General features: G+C 38.9%; 1 protein-coding gene across 9 annotated transcripts in view; it reads right to left on the reverse strand.

Moving 5' to 3' along the window:
• ZNF280D (zinc finger protein 280D) overlaps positions 1–14,580 on the reverse strand; it is a 141,227-nt gene extending 126,647 nt beyond the window's left edge. For 6 of the 9 annotated variants that reach the window (XM_046008434.1, XM_046008433.1, XM_046008444.1 and 3 more), the window contains exon 1: positions 14,436–14,529. The gene's annotated coding sequence lies outside the window, so the exon portion shown is untranslated. Of the gene's footprint in view, positions 1–14,435 lie in introns of all 9 variants that reach the window. The other 3 variants (XM_046008437.1, XM_046008435.1, XM_046008439.1) reach the window with 2 other exon arrangements.
• Between the last annotated feature and the right edge of the window lie 2,797 nt (positions 14,581–17,377).

A 17,377-nucleotide genomic window follows, 5' to 3' on the forward strand; every position in this document is an offset into this window, starting at 1 on the left:
CCCCTTCAACTATAAGTAACAGAAAACCCAACTCAAACTGGCTTAAGCAAAAGAGAATTCCTCAGCTCATTCACAGAACTAAATACAGGTACAACAATGATATGTAAATCTAGATTTTGTATCTGCATTCCTGGGTTTTATTCTATGTTGTTTCTACCCTCAGAAGAGACTCCCCACTGTGAATGACTATACCAGCTCCAACTTAACACCTTCCAAGATTCAAGTCTAGGGCAGTAATAGTGGACTAGCTCTGATTGGAGTTAACTGGTTTGGCTTAAGTCAATCCAATTATTGCTAAGGACTTGTAATAGGTTTAGTCCTATATCCCATGCTCCCCCTGGTACCAGAGATAGAAGAAACCCAACCAACCTAAAACAACAACAACAAAAAAACAAGCCCAGTAAGATAAAGATTTTCCCAAAGGATAATCAAGGTATCTGTTACCAAAGTCGGAAGGAAGATGTTGGGTAACAAAAACATATGTTCATTATAATGAATTAGAATTAGAGCTCTGTCTCGGTCAAAAGACTAAAGATATTTAACCTAGGAAACATGAGATTGTGGGGTAGAGGTGTCAGAAGTAAAAACAATTTACAGATTATTTTTAAGTTTGTGATGAGAAAGAAGGAAAGAGGATAACTTATTCTTTGTGATTCAAGTGATAATAACAATATTAGTAATATTTACTAGCTTTGAGTAAACTAGAGAATTTCATTCCTAGTGTTGAGCTTCAACACTACTTAATTCATTATATACTATTATGTTATCATATTACAAATTAGGCTATTTATAATAACAACTTCATTACCATTAGTTAAACGCACACATTTTGTCTGATCCTCAAAAATTCTATGATGTAGACACTATTATCATCCTCACTTTACAGCTGTAGAAACTGAATTACAGAGGTTAAGTACCTTGCCCAAAGTAACACAACTAAGAATAGAGCAAGGATTCAAATCTAGGCACTTAAAAGGCCAGCGATTTCAGCCACATACCACTTGCTCTATCAGGAACAAGACCAAAGTTACTGAGAAGCAGATTTCATCTCAACCTAAGAACAAAACAATTAATAGTTAAAGTATCAGGAAATGAGATGAACTCAAGATCTGATATATCACCAAAGAAAAATACGAAATATTTAAGCATTATATAATTGAAAATGGTCACTTTCAACATCTCCAAGGGCTCTTCCAACCCTAGTATTATAAACATATCCATCTGTTATAGGGATATAAATTTTTATCTAGACAGAAACAAAGGGAATTTATTATTTCAGTTTAAAACAAACAAACAAATAAACAACTGTTCTGAGAATGTTGAATTATGAAATGCCATTTCGGTATTATGAATAAAGTCTTTTGGTAATCAACCTACCATAGATATTTTCTAGAAACTTTCAAGTTTAATGTAATGAATGAAGCAACAGGGCTGACGTTCAACACTGAGGATAAAATTCTTGAGTTTACTCAAAGCAAGTAAATTCCTAAAGAAAGAATAATAATTGAAAAAAAATAGTGGATAATTTTAAACAATATAAACTGCATTTTAACAAACCTGTTTGATGTCAACTCCCAATGATATCAAGTTCTATTTCACAGACACTGATTCAGAGCAAAATCTGAAATCTCAAATCATGATAAATCCATCTCTGAAATTTTAACATTTCTAATAACAAAATTTTTTTAATGTAAAAGCGCTAAGTAGAAGGCCTGTGCTTCAGTAGACTGCTTACATCCACAAATCAATCTAAATCAGCGGAGCTTAAAAGCTTCTATATAAAAGGAACCCTTCTTCATAAGGATATGGGGACTCTCTCTTTGCACCATCTCCATTTCATCCAAGTAAAACCCCTGCTGACCCTGGCTGCAGTCCCTTTGCTCTAGTTATCACCATGCATTCTGTCACTCAAAACTAAGTTGAGCACAGCAGTGCAGCTACTACATTTTCATGCACAGTATTCTACTGAAGGTATCCAACTGAAGATCCCCATAACCCTCCCCTTGCCAAATCAAATTACCCTTTCTTCATTTACATTTTCCTTGTTTTATCCCAATTTCTTGAAACATCCTCCTCGAAATCTGTTTATATGACAATAGACTGGTTCTCTACCCACCCCCTCCTATTTAACTTTATACAGATTCTCCATATTCTCTTGCTCCTTAAACAGTATAAAATAGGTTTTTCATATAGTTTAGTCCTCAGCCCTGCACAAATTGTTCCCTAAATGACAGATGTAATATACCTCACAGTCTTAGCCATCAGTTCTCAATAGCAGCCTATAAAATCATCAAATATTAATCTCCAACTCTGACTCCTCAACTAAATTCCAGCCTGTCATCTCTTAACTGCTGAAAAGTGCTATCTGGATATTTAAACTCACGTCAAATTCAGTATTTCCAGAACTGAACATAACTTCACAAAAATTAGCCCTACAGCACTATTCATAACAGTCAAGAAGTGAAAACAAGCCAAATGTTCATCAACTGATAGATGAATAAACAAAATGACATATTCATACAATGGAATATTATTCAACAGTAAAAAAAAAAAATGAAGTACTGATTCATGCTGAATTGATGAATCTTGAGAACATTATGCTAAGTGAAAGAAGTCAGCCACGTATTGTATGGTTCTTTTAATATCAAGTGTCCACAATAGGCAAATAATCCATAGAGACAGAAAGTACATTCGTGGTTGCTAAGACTTGTGGGGTGGGGAAATGGGGAGAGATTACTTAATGGGAATGGGTTTCCTTTTGAGAAACTGAAACAACTATTCTGAGATTAGTGTTGATGCTTGTTTAACACTGTGAGTGTACTAAATGCTACTGAATTGTACTCTTTAAAATAATTTAAATGGTGAACTTAATGTTACCTTAACCTTACTTCAGTTATAAAAATTAGTTCTGGGCGCCTGGGTGGCTCAGTGGGTTAAGCCGCTGCCTTCGGCTCAGGTCATGATCTCGGGGTCCTGGGATCGAGTCCCGCATCAGGCTCTCTGCTCAGTGCGGAGCCTGCTTCCTCCTATCTCTCTGCCCGCCTCTCTATCTACTTGTGATCTCTCTCTGTCAAATAAATAAATAAAATCTTTAAAAAAAAAAAATTAATTCTACCTTTGCACTTCTCTTTTACCACCAAGGAAATTGTCATCCTTCTGATCTTGAATCCTTAAATTTTTTTTTCAACAAAAAAATTTTTTTTTAATTTTTTTTTTTATTTCACAGACAGAGGTCACAAGTAGGCAGAGAGGCAGGCAGAGAGAGGAGGAAGCAGGCATCCCGCTGAGCAGAGCCTGATGTGGGGCTTCATCCCAGGACCGCAGGATCATGACCGGAGCCGAAGGCAGATGCGTTAACCCACTGAGCCACCCAGGCGCCCCAACAAATTTTTTTTTTTAAGTAGGATCCATGCCCAGTGCAGTTTAACTCAGGGTTTGAACTCACAACCCCGAGACCGAAATCTCAGCCAAGATTAAGAGTAAGAGGCTTGTGATCAAAAACCTCCCAAAAAACAAGAGCCCAGGACCTGACGGATCCCCTGGGGAATTCTACCAAACTTTCAAAGAAGAAATAACACCAATTCTCCTGAAGCTGTTTCAAAAAATTGAAGCAGAAGGAAAACTTCCAGACTCTTTTTAGGAAGCCAGCATTACCCTGATCCCCAAACCAGGCAAAGACCCTACCAAAAAGGAGCCTTTCAGACCAATATCACTGATGAATATGGATGCTAAGATTCTCAACAAGACCCTAGCCAACAGGATCCAGCAGCACATTAAAGATTATACACCATGACCAGGTGGGATTCATCCCTGGGTTACAAGGATGGTTCAACACTCCGCAAATCAATCAATGTGATAGAACAAATCAATAAGACAAGAGAGAAGAACCACATGGTCCTCTCAATTGATGCAGAAAAAGCATTTGACAAAATCCAGCATCCGTTTAAAACGTTTAAAGCGTTTAAAACGCTTCACAGTCTAGGGATAGAGGGAACATTCCTGAACTTCATAAAATCTATCCCTCAATGGGAAAAAGCTTGTAGCCTTCCCGTTGAGATCAGGAACACGACAAGGATGCCCACTCTCACCACTCTTCTTCAACATAGTATTAGAAGTCCTAGCAACGGCAATGAGACAACAAAGAGAAATAAAAGGTATCCAAATTGGCAATGAAGAAGTCAAACTCTCTCTCTTTGCAGATGACATGATTCTTCATATGGAAAACCCCAAACACTCCACCCCCAAACTACTAGAACTCATACAGCAATTCAGTAACGTGGCAGGTACAAAGTCAATGTACAGAAATCAGTGGCTTTCTTATACACTAACAATGAAAATACAGAAAGGCAAATTAGAGAATCGATTCCATTTACTATAGCACCAAGGACCATAAGATACCTGGGAATAAACCTAATCAAAGAGGTAAAGGATCTCTACTCGAGGAACTAGAGAACACTCATGAAAGAAACTGAAGAGACAAAAAGATGGAAGACCGTTCCATGCTCTTGGATCGGAAGAATAAACATTGTTAAAACGTCTACACTACCGGGGCGCCTGGGTGGCTCAGTGGTTTAAGCCGCTGCCTTCGGCTCAGGTCATGATCTCAGGGTCCTGGGATCGAGTCCCGCATCGGGCTCTCTGCTTGGCAGGGAGCCTGCTTCCCTCTCACGCTCTCTGCCTGCCTCTCTGCCTACTTGTGATCTCTCTCTGTCAAATAAATAAATAAAAAATAAAAAAAAAAAAAAAAAAAGTCTACACTACCTAGAGCAATCTATACTTTTAATGTCATTCCGATCAAAATTCCACTGGTATTTTTCAAAGAGCTGGAGCAAATAATCCTAAAATTTGTATGGAGCCAGAAGAGACCCCGAATTGCTAAGGAAATGTTGAAAAACAAAAACAAAACTGGCGGCATCACGTTACCTGATTTCAAGCTTTACTACAAAGTTGTGATCACCAAGACAGCATGGTACTGGCATAAAAACAGACACATAGATGAGTGGAACAGAGTAGAGAGCCCAGATATGGACCCTCATCTCTATGGTCAAATAATCTTCGACAAAGCAGGAAAAAATATACAGTGGAAAAACGACAGTCTCTTCAATAAATGGTGCTGGGAAAACTGGACAGCTATAAGTAGAAGAATGAAACTCAACCATTCTCTTACACCGTACATAATAAACTCGAAATGGATAAAAGACCTCAATGTGAGACAGGAATCCATCAGAATCCTAGAGGAGAACATAGGTAGTAACCTCTTCGATATCAGCCACGGCAACTTCTTTCAAGATATGTCTCCAAAGGCAATGGAAACGAAAGCGAAAATGAACTTTTGGGACTTATTCAAGATCAAAAGCTTCTGCACAGCAAAGGAAACAGTCAACAAAACAAAAAGGCAACCCACGGAATGGGAGAAGATATTCGCAAATGACAGTACAGACAAAAGGCTGATATCTAGGATCTATGGGTCTTTACCCCAAAGATACAGATGTAGTGAAAAGAAGGGCCATCTGTACCCCAATGTTTATAGCAGCAATGGCCACGGTCGCCAAACTGTGGAAAGAACCAAGATGCCCTTCAACAGACGAATGGATAAGGAAGATGTGGTCCATATACACGATGGAGTATTATGCCTCCATCAGAAAGGATGAATACCCAACTTTTGTAGCAACATGGACGGGACTGGAAGAGATTATGCTGAGCGAAATAAGTCAAGCAGAGAGAGTCAAGTATCATATGGTTTCACTTATTTGTGGAGCATAACAAAGAACATGGAGGACATGGGGAGATGGAGAGGAGAAGGGAGTTGAGGGAAATTGGAAGGGGAGATGAATCATGAGAGACTATGGACTCTGAAAAACAACCTGAGGGTTTTGAAGAGGCGGGGGTGGGGGGGTGGGGGGGGAGGTTGGGGAACCAGGTGGTGAGTATTATGGAGGGCACGTATTGCATGGAGCCACTGGGTGTGGTGCAAAAACAATGAATACTGTGACGCTGAAAAGAAATTTTTTAAAAAGTGAAAAGAAAAAAAAAAAAAAGAGTTAGATGCTTACCAACTAAGCCACCAAAGCGCTTAAAGTTCTTTTCAGTGTTTCCCTCTTTTACTTATCATATCTAATCAATTCCCCTAGTACTCTTGTCCTCCTTCAAAATATTTCCTACAACCACCCTTCATTTTCCATTCACTATATATTTGTTCAGGTCCTTAAAACCTCACACCCATAGTAAGATTTACTTTGTAAAATTCACTTTATACTCGGCCTCACAGCTTCCGGATCTGATTTCATCCATTTAACACAAAACCACCAAATTAACAATGTCCTAAAATAATGTTTTCATTGTATCACTTATCAATTCCAAACTCCTCAATAACTCTCACCAATCCATGCAGAGATGTGCTATCCTAGACCTAGAAGCTTCCAGAATGCAATGAGGTACTAAACAGCCTAAATATTCTAGGAACTGGCACTTCCACTGGTGGTTGTCCTGCCAGGCTACTCCAATGCTTTCTAACCCAAGAAAAGAACATTCAATCCTGGGATTACAAGGCTGAGGTTGGAATGAGGGAAGACCAAGGTATCAAATCTTAAAAAACTAATATACAGCATCTGGCAACCAGTAAGTATAATAATGAATGAAATGAACTTTTTGAGACTCGATTCCCTCACCTGTAAAGGACAGATGATGGTAATAACCACCCATCTCAAAGAAGAATTTTTTTGAGCATGAAATATTATCTATGAATATACTCTGTAATCTCTAAAATACTACAATAAAATAATAGAAAGACAACTCTTATGTTTTAACTTCTCAAACATAAATACCAACAATGTAATGTCAAAAAAGTAGGGCCGATTTTCTTATTTACTTTTTTCTATTCAATAAAATTGAGAGGTCTATTACTATTTTCACCCATGGAACTTAATAAAGCCATTTTGTTCACCAGGGCCTTTCTATCTGTAGTCAGCAATCCTGTACAAAGTCAGATCAGCTTAAATGCTGAATGGGAAAAGCAAAATGAGTAAACAAAGCAGGAAATAGGAATTACCTACATCTAAAACACTCAGACTCCTCCCAAGCCCTCAGGTTTTGCTTCCCAGACTTGTCAAAGGTAACAATTAAGAAAAATTAAATACATTAATTTACTTTAAAATGACTATAATAAACTCATTACATATTAATGTAAGTATTTGTGAAAAATATTGTCCAAAACAAAAAATTTAGAGCCGTGGCATTGTTTTACATTTCTGCAAAACCCATCAATAACTGTCTTAATAAAGACAGCTGTATATTCTCTCATCTGCTTCTACACTTAATCTGTTGCATTACATTGCTCTGCTGAAATGAGGAAAATCCAGCCTCACAAGACAGGTAGGTAGTAAAGGGAGGATCTGGTAGAACTCTTGAAAGCACCTCAAGTCCCCAAGACTACAGTCAGAGAACTGCTACACTACATAAATCAATTCAAAGCCTCTGTTTAAAAAAGAGAGCTAAATTACTATGTGGCTACTGGCTGGTCAAAAATTTTGGATATACCAATCCAAAGAGTAAAATAGTAACGTTAAACAGGCAGTATTCACATGATGAGCACAACTCTAAAAAAACATTTATCAAGCACGGAATAAAACACTGTTTAAAAACAAAAAGATGCAAAACATGTACCATTCCAAAAAATCACAATGTGATCATCATGATGTATTAAACTAGAAAAGCAAAAACTTTGGAATAAAAAATAATAGAAATAAAAATACATTTTTTATTTAATCCAGTTTGCCAAAAAGCCTAAATATTACACCTTGATACTACAGAGTTTCAGTTAATCATTTTTTATTACAGAAGAGCTCTGAAGGTAAAGTTGGGAAGGGAAGAAAAAATGGTAACAATAAAAATTTTTTTGGAACAGAAACTTCAAGGAATAATTCAAAGTACTACCCACATTCATTATAGATGGAGTGGAAACAGCTGAAAATAGAGAGGCAGGCAGGTTTAATACATGTGTTGGAAAGAGGAGGAACTCTGTATATTTAATGGTCCAAATTAACCATTAACCTTCAATATACTATCAGAATCCATAAAAACAATTCTAGTTTTTTATTTTCTTTCTTGAGTAGTTCTAGTTGTAAAGATTGATGTTTTACAGCTTTTATTATTCCTGGAAATCTTCAAACAACACCTTATTACTTTTAAATAGAATAAAACTCATTATATTTTACAATTACTATGTAAGCCTACAGAATCCTTTTATAAATCTGAGCTACATTATGTGATTTTAGTTGATTTTATTTTTCCTACCACTTGAAATATTTTGCTAATTCCATGATCCTACATATTACCTCACCATTGCTAAACAAATATTCCCAACTATGCTTACAAAAAAAAACAAAATAGTAAGAAATTTAAGAATGATTTAATTGCCTAGGATAATGCAACAATGAAATAAATCATCACTATGCTTTATCTTTCACTTTTCTCATCTTTATTTTCTTATTGCTTTGCACAAAATATTGCATCAACTTTCAAAAAGATATATAAGACTGAAGACATCATCTTTGCAGTCTGCACCGAGAAGAAAAAACTTTACTTCTACCCTTTTATGTTGCAGTTCCTGGGGACCTGTGGATTAAACTAACAAAAAACAGAGTAACAGAAGGAAAACCACAAAATTTTTATTAATATTTATATACACGGGAATTCACAAAAAAGAAGTAAAGCTCAAAGTGGTTAGACTCAAGGTCTTCTATACCATTTTAACAAAGGAAAGGGGATTAGAGCTTTGAGAGACAATAAATCATGGAGAAGTAACTAGAATATACATGGGAGAACTAATGGAAGATAAGGATTATTATTCTCATTGAGTCTGCTTATGCAAACTCATCTTGCTATTAACTCTCCATCTCAAGTAGTAAGAGTCACTCTTCCTTTCCCTGGACAAGGGGGAAAACATCTTCAAAAAGGGATATTTATGACTGCCTTTTAGGTGGATAACAGGAGAACAGAAAACAGTTTTTGTTTCTATTAATTCTAAATTGCCATCTACTCAAAATAATCCTTAGGTCAAAGTGACATATGTTAGCACAGCATATCCTGATCTTCATTTGTCTTTAGTTTTCACTGAATACAGTTAAGAACTCAGAACTTTCATTTTCTGCCCATTTTTGGAACAAAAGAAAACTGGCAGAGGTCATATTTCACCATTATTAGATGAACCTAAAAAATGAACGCAAAGACAGATAGCAAGCACCTTAGACTTAATATTAGACAAAATTTAGGAAATCTCAGACTGAATCTTCAGAGGAGAGTAACTTGATACAGTTCATAAGTGGACAAGTGTTGAATACACGTATATATGATGGTGACTAGAAGGAAACAGATGACGTGGGAAATTTTTAAATTCACTGGATTGGTTATGCTAACTGGCATCTACAAATCTAGAACTAAAAATATCTTGCAATAATGAAGCAAAGAAGATCGCCAGCTTCCCTTCAACAAAATTAAGAACCCTCAAAGTTTCGAAAAATTCTTTAAGTATTGCATTTAATGATACACACGCAAAAAAGCCCTGGAATGATAAGCTAGAATTTATCATTAGTATTTTAAATATCAAATCAATATTTATAAGGTGGAAACATCCCAGGTTCACATGACAGCTGATAAGTAGTTAGTCACATTCAATGTTGCCCATTTTCAAGTATATATATATACCTTCAAAACCCGTAAAATAGATATAAAAATCTGGACAACATGGGACAGTGAAACATCCTAAGCTTGAAAGATGTAAATCTACACAGAGCTTCAGAAAAGGAGAAAGAATAGAACCAAGATTAATACAAAAATTACAAGAATGGACAAAAGAATTTAAAATTTCTGTCAGGAATACAACTTGTGACAAAATTTTTGTAAGTGTAGAACTGGCTTAGTATTACCCAGCAAGAAATTTTCTTGATCTGGCAGTATCAGGAAAAACAGGGTTGAACTTCTATGGATTTTCACAAATGAGAAGCAAGAAAAGTCAACTGCACATAATCTGAACTTATACATATTTGATGAAAAAATACTTTTCCTGGGGCACCTGGGTGGCTCAGTGGGTTAAAGCCTCTGCTTTCAGCTCAGGTCATGATCCCAGGGTCCTGGAATAGAGCCCCGCATCGGGCTCTCTGCTCAGCAGGGAGCCTGCTTCCTCCTCTCTCTGCCTGCTTCTCTGCCTACTTGTGATCTCTGTCTGTCAAATGAATAAATAAAATCTTAAAAAAAAAAAAAAAAAGGAAAGAAAAAAAGAAATACTTTTCCCAAGAAAAACTAGTTTTTCTTCTCAGCTCAATGCATTCCCAAGCATAAATGAATGCAAAAACCCTTTCAGGGGTGCCTGGGTGGCTAATCAGCTCTTGATTTTGGCTCAGGTCATGAGATCTGGCTCAGGTCATGAGATCAGGGTGCTGGGACCAAGCCCTGCACTGAGCAGGGAGTCTGCTTGAGGATTCTTTCTCTCCCTCTCCCCCAACTTGCACACTCTCTAAAAATAAATAAATCTTAAAAAAAATAAAATTTAAAAAAAAAAACCCAACCTTGCATAAATTAACATGGAGAGCCATATTATGTAAAGACTACAGAAGAGGTAGATACACTCATTAAGAGGGTCAGAACCTATACCTGAAAGATATGACTCAAAATCACTTGCAAAGGAATGACACAGGAAAAGCTTCTATTACCAAGAAGACTCTTCCTCATACAACTAAGAAAAGAACTTGTGGAAACTAGGGAACGAATTTTGTCTAACCCTTCAACCACATTTTTTTGCACATTTTTTATCCTGAAAGTGAGAAGAACAAAGGAAGATGTTCTTTGTGTGTATATAAAAACTAGAGAAGTGTGCATATTCACTGTAGGGGTGGTATGCAATTAGATGCAGGATATATATTTGTTTTTCATGTCTTAAGATATATACAAAAAGATTATGTCTAAATTCTAATTAAACGCTCTAATGAGTTGTTTTACATAACCTTTTTATTTTTCTATAAATTACACAATAAAATTTATATAAAATAATGTAAAGTGTCAAAAAAAATAGTTCCTTTAAATCTAAATGGTAAATAGCAGTAAGCTTTTTTCCTGTTATGAGTTAAGTCCTTTAAAGAAAATTACTTTGTAGAAACGAATAAAAATTCCACATACAGGGGGGCGCCTGGGTGGCTCAGGTCATGATCCCAGGGTCCTGGGATCGAGCCCCGCATCAGGCTCTCTGCTCAGCAGGGAGCCTGCTTCCTCCTCTCTCTGCCTGCCTCTCTGTCTACTTGTGATCTCTGTCTGTTAAATAAAATAAAAATAAAATCTTAAAAAAAAAAAAATTCCACATACACATTTGATACAAATTACCAACTAAATCATTATTCATATCTTTAATCTGACTGAGAAATCAGATTTTTTGAGTCCTCTGAAGCAGGATTATATATTTAATTAGTAAACATGTCATAAATAAACATATCTCACCTTTCAAAAGTTACTTTTGAAGCGTAACAAAATATGTTGTCAATAATCTCCAATTTCCTGTCACCTAAAACTATAGTTTACTTTCTATTTACCAGAATTGTTACTCCATTCAGATACATCCCCTGCTGAATTTGTACAGGGCGGAAAAAAATCTTGGTATGGTTCTAAGTGTTCTCTTGAATAAATAAAGCAAGTGTGGAAAGAGGAGTGTACAAAAATTATATGTTCTTTTCCTTTGCCATTTTGTCTCGACTAAAAACGCCAATTCAGAGTAGTAAAACACTGGACTAAGAAGCAGGACTGGACTAGATAGTGTTAACTGGTACAAATGGTTGAAATGGGAATGCTGAGATTTGTAGTTCTCCAACATTTAACTAAGAACTTTCCTATTAATCACAGCTCACCACTGCTATAAGGGCCCTGAACAAACTTGGAAAGCAGGTGAAGTCTGTGACATCTCTGATGTCAGGCTCCAATGGCAATGGATAGCAGCAATTCAAAGTTCCCTAAACTAATAAGTTGGTCCTATCCGACTTTCCTTCACCCCCATTTCTAGAGGACTGCTTCCAATGATTTCATTAGCAGATTACTGCAGGTAAATTCATGCCAATACTAATGCCAAAATATCACTCCCTACATTACTTGCTAATTGCAAAAGAAAAAGCTTAGCGTGGAAAGATAGTCTGTCACCGTTTTATTGGAGAGATCAAATTTAGGATTACTAATAGGGTAACATATAACCCTCCTTTATGTGCCTTCTGATGTTGTATAATGTGAAGTACACTGCATGACTTGAGTATTCTTGCCAAAAATAGTAAGCCTGATCTACACAAGCCTTCAGATCTAACTTCAAGTTTACAGAAAATATAGGCATAGAGGCATAGAGGGTATAATCAAAATCTAATTAAGAGGAAACTATCAGTAAATACAGAATGAGGGTTATTCTACAAGACTACTGGGAGCCTGGTCTCTTCAAAAGGGCAATGTCATCCAAAAAAAAAAAGAGAGAGAGAGAGAGAGGAAACTACACTAAATTAAAAGAAACTAACAGAAACAAATGTACATGATTGGATACTGGTTCCAAAATAAACGACTAAAAAGGACATTTTGTGGGACAAAGGGGAAAATGTGAATACATACTACATATCTATATTAGATTGTACAGATTATACTTAAGTACAGTTACAGTATTGTGCTTATACAGAAAATTGGTCTTATTCTAATGATATCCATATAGACACATCAACAGGACTTCAGTGTGAACTGTCATGATACCTGCAATGTGCTCTGAAAATGTTCACTAAAAAACATGTAAGATAGCAGATAAAGGAAAGGTGGCAAAATGGCAACACTTTTAAAACTAGGTGGTACATATGAATGTGCAAATGGGCTATTCTTCAACTTTTCAGTATGTCTGGGGGAAAAAATAACATGAAAACTTTAGTAATAAAAGTTGAAAAGCTAAAAGCAAACTCTTAAAAACAAAAATGTAAAAGGAGCAGTTGAGTATTTCTTAAATTTTGTAGGTGCGCCTCCCTGCTTCTCCTCAGTCAGCTTATTCCCACAAAAGAAATATAGTGAACTGAGCACTGAATGAGAAATCAGAAGACCTAAGGTTCTAGAAATGGTTCTATCACTTCCTAGACATGACCTCATTAAAGATGTCTCCCTGAGGCTCTCTTTCCTCATCTTCCAAACAGTCCCATAAACACACAACAGTCCAAAAGGGGTCTAGAGGTACAAATCAAGCGTATCAATGGCAGATACAAATGCAAGATACAATTATAACGGTATCTGTAGTGATGTTTCAAACATTAACAGCACACAGCCCTAACAATTCTCCAAGCAAACCTGTGCCTTCCATGGCACAGCAAGTTTCCACTTAGACAGCCTGAGTTGTCACTAATCCCCCAAGGTAGGACTTATCACAAATGCTATGAGGTGGCTTTTGTACTTTAAAACTCTCCTCTAGGTTTCAATTTTATGTCTAATGGCATGAAAAAAACGTCAAATTCTTAAGACCCGGTCCAAATCTGAAAACAATAAAGTTTACGTTCACAGAATTTTCAAAAACAAATCTTTGCAAACAAAGAGAACCCCTTGGACCAAGGTCTTCCCGTGCTTGCAGAAGCGGGTTCCCTTTGAGGTCTCTCCTCTCTAGCAAGATTTCTCCTTAAAAGCCTTCAAACTTGAGCTAAGTTGGGAGGAACTCCATCTGTAGAGCAGGATAAAACCTCAGAGTGAGCTCATTCTTTCCGTCTCATTAAGTGAAACCTGAAAACTCGGTCAGTAAATTGTGTACCCAACTCCACGTTTCTCCTCAGGGCCCTTCTGTAGACAATAACGGGCAGAGCAGGGAAGTCCCTTTGACAAGAACGACGGTGTGAGCGTGGGATGACTAATCACCTGGGCTGGGGGTGGGGGGTGGAGGGGACAGGGGCCTTCGGGCCCCGGATGCCTGGAAGTTCGGAACCCCCTCCGGTCTCCGTCTACCATGAAGAGGCTCCGGGGAGCGTTGTTGTTGGGGAAGCATGGGTCCCCGCTAAACATTGGCACAATATGTACAGCGGACCAAGAGGAGCAGTAGAGAGAAAAGCCAAACCCAGGCTGGGGCAAACAGGCGCTCAGGCCCTGGGTGCCGAGGTGGAGGAGGTGCAGGAGGCGGAGGAGGAGACGGAGGAAGAGGTGGCGGAGGCCTGCGCGGCTCCGGCCTGCCGCACCAAGCCGTCTGCCGCGTCGCGCCGGGATCCCTCCCCCGCCGGGGCCGGCGCAAGATGGCCGTCCGGCCGCCGCCGCGCAGCCGTCCCCTCCCCCGCGCCCTGGGCGCTCTCGGCAAACCGCGCCGGCCTCGACACCCCCGGCCCAGCGCCCCCGGAGTGAGGCGGCGCAGGCCGCGCGGGAGGGCCTCTGCCTGCTGCAGCGCGGGGCGGGCGGGGGCGGGGGGCGCTTACCGTGAGCGGAGCGGATCGGCCTGACTGGGGCCCTGAGGAGGAGGAGAAAGAGGAGGAGGAAAAGGAGGAGCACGAAAAACTACACAGCGGCGACGGCGGCGGCTCCCATTGCGGAGCAGCAGCTGAGCCGTGGGAAGAGGGGGGGGTTCTCGTGGAGCCGGCGCGCTGCCTCATGGGTAGGCTCCGGGTCAGCCTCCGCGCGTCCGGGTTCCCTTTCTTCTCGCCGACGCGGGAGGCGGGCGCGGGCATGTGCGTCGCGCCGCAGGCCCTCGAAGGCCGCGGCGCCCCGCCACGCGCCCGCCGCGGGCAAGGACCAAGGCAAGGCCTGGCGAGGCTGTGGGTGGCCACCTGCTTGTTGGTTGCTGGTCGGCCGGAGGCAGCGATCCCGAAGTCTGGGCAGCACCGTAGGTGTAGGCGTGGGAACGTGAGTTCCGGGTCCTCCCTGTGTATAACAACTAGTATTCGCAGGCTTGGAAAGTAAGAGGGTCTAGGAAGAGAGGCACCATTACAAAGAAATACTGTGCAGGAGGGGCGAAGACCTAAGCCAGAGGAGAAGTAAAGTCGGGTTCTTTTAATAATTGACTAATTTTCCCATATTTGTTTCAAACAAACGATTTCACTTGTGTCTCTAATTCTTAACTCTGCTATATGGATCCCTGTAATCACTTTTTTAAAAAGATTAAAATAAGTGCATTTACAAGAACACTTAGTAAGATAGTGCCTGCATAAATGCCTGCTACATCTTATATGCTGATCTGTAAGGGAAGTTTCCTCTTCCAGTTGTCTTCACAAGATCACTCTTGCTTCCTTAGATCACTGCACAAACCCATCACTGAATTGTACTAATTCTTCCTGTTTGATTTAGTTTCTTCTTTCTCATCCAGACGTCCCCCCAGCTTTCCTATGGTGCTTAGCATTACAGTCATTTCCTTATTGATTACCATCCCCAGATCAATCTCACCAAAATACCACTTAAATTATTCCTAGACCCGGAAAGTCTACAGGTAACCATGACCCCCAAACTGTGGGGACCCACAGTCCCCCAAACTGTGCCCGAGTTAATCTATCCAGCTTTCTCTTTCTTGCCCTGAAAGTAAGCTTTACAGGAAAAGAGAATAATCAAAATACCAAACTGGAAATCTAGAAGTTCAAAAATCTTGCCATATTCTTAAGTCATTGTAGCTCTAATATAGTTCTAATGGTTTGTGAAGCATGTTATGGTAATGAAAATGAACTGAAGATTTCAATCTGTGTTCTATAGTTTGGTCCCAGGTGTAGAGAAAGAAACTTAATATTATTAGACCTTAGAGCTAATTTAAATGGAGGGGATGATTCATGTCAACCAAACCTACTAGAGACTGATGTACAAACCAAAATTTAAATTTATTCCTTTTTTTTTTTTTCTTTCATGACAAGTATATCTGCCCTGAAGACCAGAAAATTCTGGGTGACACATTTTCACTCAATGGAAACATTTACACAAGAAGCCAAATTATAAAAGATTTCCAATGAGTATGAAATCATGCATGAAGTAATTTAGATGACTTTTTTGATGATTCCATCCTTTAAACTTCTTCCTTGGCTGGTAGAACATGACTCTCTTGGTTCTCTTGACTTACTGTTCACACTTTCCTATCATTTTTTAAGAGTTTCTTTCTCTGACTTGACAATTTCCTGCCCCTGAACATTCTGTACCTACTTTTTAAGTATCCTCACAGTACTTATTCTCCTTAAGTGAGTTCATGCTCCACACTCTTCCCTGACTGTAATGGATATAGGTGATTGCCCAGCTTCCATTTTCACATCACATCTCACAGCTCACCTATATAGTTTGGGTGGAATGACCACTACCCACCCCTAATTCCAAGAGTGGTCCAGCCAGCCTAAAACTATTAGAAACACCCTTCCCTCCCTTTGAACCAGTTTTGTTTCAGAAACCAATCAGAGTGAAGCCCAGGATTTTTGTTTGACTATGGGAAAAAGATTTTTCTTTCTCTGGATGATAAGGCCTTGATATTAGAATGTGAATACTAGAAGAGTTACAACTTTTTGTCTACTACAGAGAGCCAACTGATGATAAAGCTAACAGGTGGAGGAGGAAGGACTGGGTGAATCAATCTTAGAGAAAGAAACACAATCTCAGACCATCATAAACCTCCAAATCAAACCCAATCTGAACCCTATGCTACCTCTAGACTTCTCTGTTATATGAGCAAATAAATTCCCCTTTTCTTTTTAAGCTGAAGGGGTCCAGAATAAGCCTCTGTGACATAAAAATTATTTTTAGCTGAAGGCATTTGAGTTTCTGAAATCTCTTATCTGCCTGAAAGCAGAGCCTCCCAAAAGAACTCAATTGTCATAAATCTCCTCCCAGGCAGCAACCCGAGAAGAGCGGCTCTTATCACCAGAGACAATGCGAATTGTCGCCACACCTAAAGAGTCATTGTCCCAAAACTATCATATCTCCCATCTATTTTCCTAAGGGCCCTTTTATCTTTCCTAAATGTCATTTGTTTTCCCATAAGTGCATGCTCTCCCCCACACCCCTTCCACTATGTCTTTTGTTTTCACATAAGTGCCCTTCCCCCTCCTGTCCACCTATTAAAATGGTATATTAGCCCCAATTTCTAACCACTCCTTTGAGTCACATATCTTGGTAAACTCCTTTACCGAGTATGTGATTAAAATCTGTCTTTTCTCTTGCTAACCTGTCCTTTTGTCAGGTTTAATTCACCAGCCCCCAAAAAGTAAATCTTAAGAGGTTAGAGAAAAGTTCTTTTTCCTGACAAAGCCAATTTGAATTGGGTTTTCTGTTATTTACAAGTGAAAGCATCCTAACTGTGGTGGAGACAATGATAAATACTCACCATCTTACTTTCCTCTTGCATACTCAGGAAACCCACATTTCCTAGTTCCTTTACTTCTGTATCAGACCATGTGAC

The sequence above is a fragment of the Meles meles genome, chromosome 6 (genome assembly GCF_922984935.1).
Source record: "Meles meles chromosome 6, mMelMel3.1 paternal haplotype, whole genome shotgun sequence".
NCBI classification, from domain to species: domain Eukaryota; kingdom Metazoa; phylum Chordata; class Mammalia; order Carnivora; family Mustelidae; genus Meles; species Meles meles.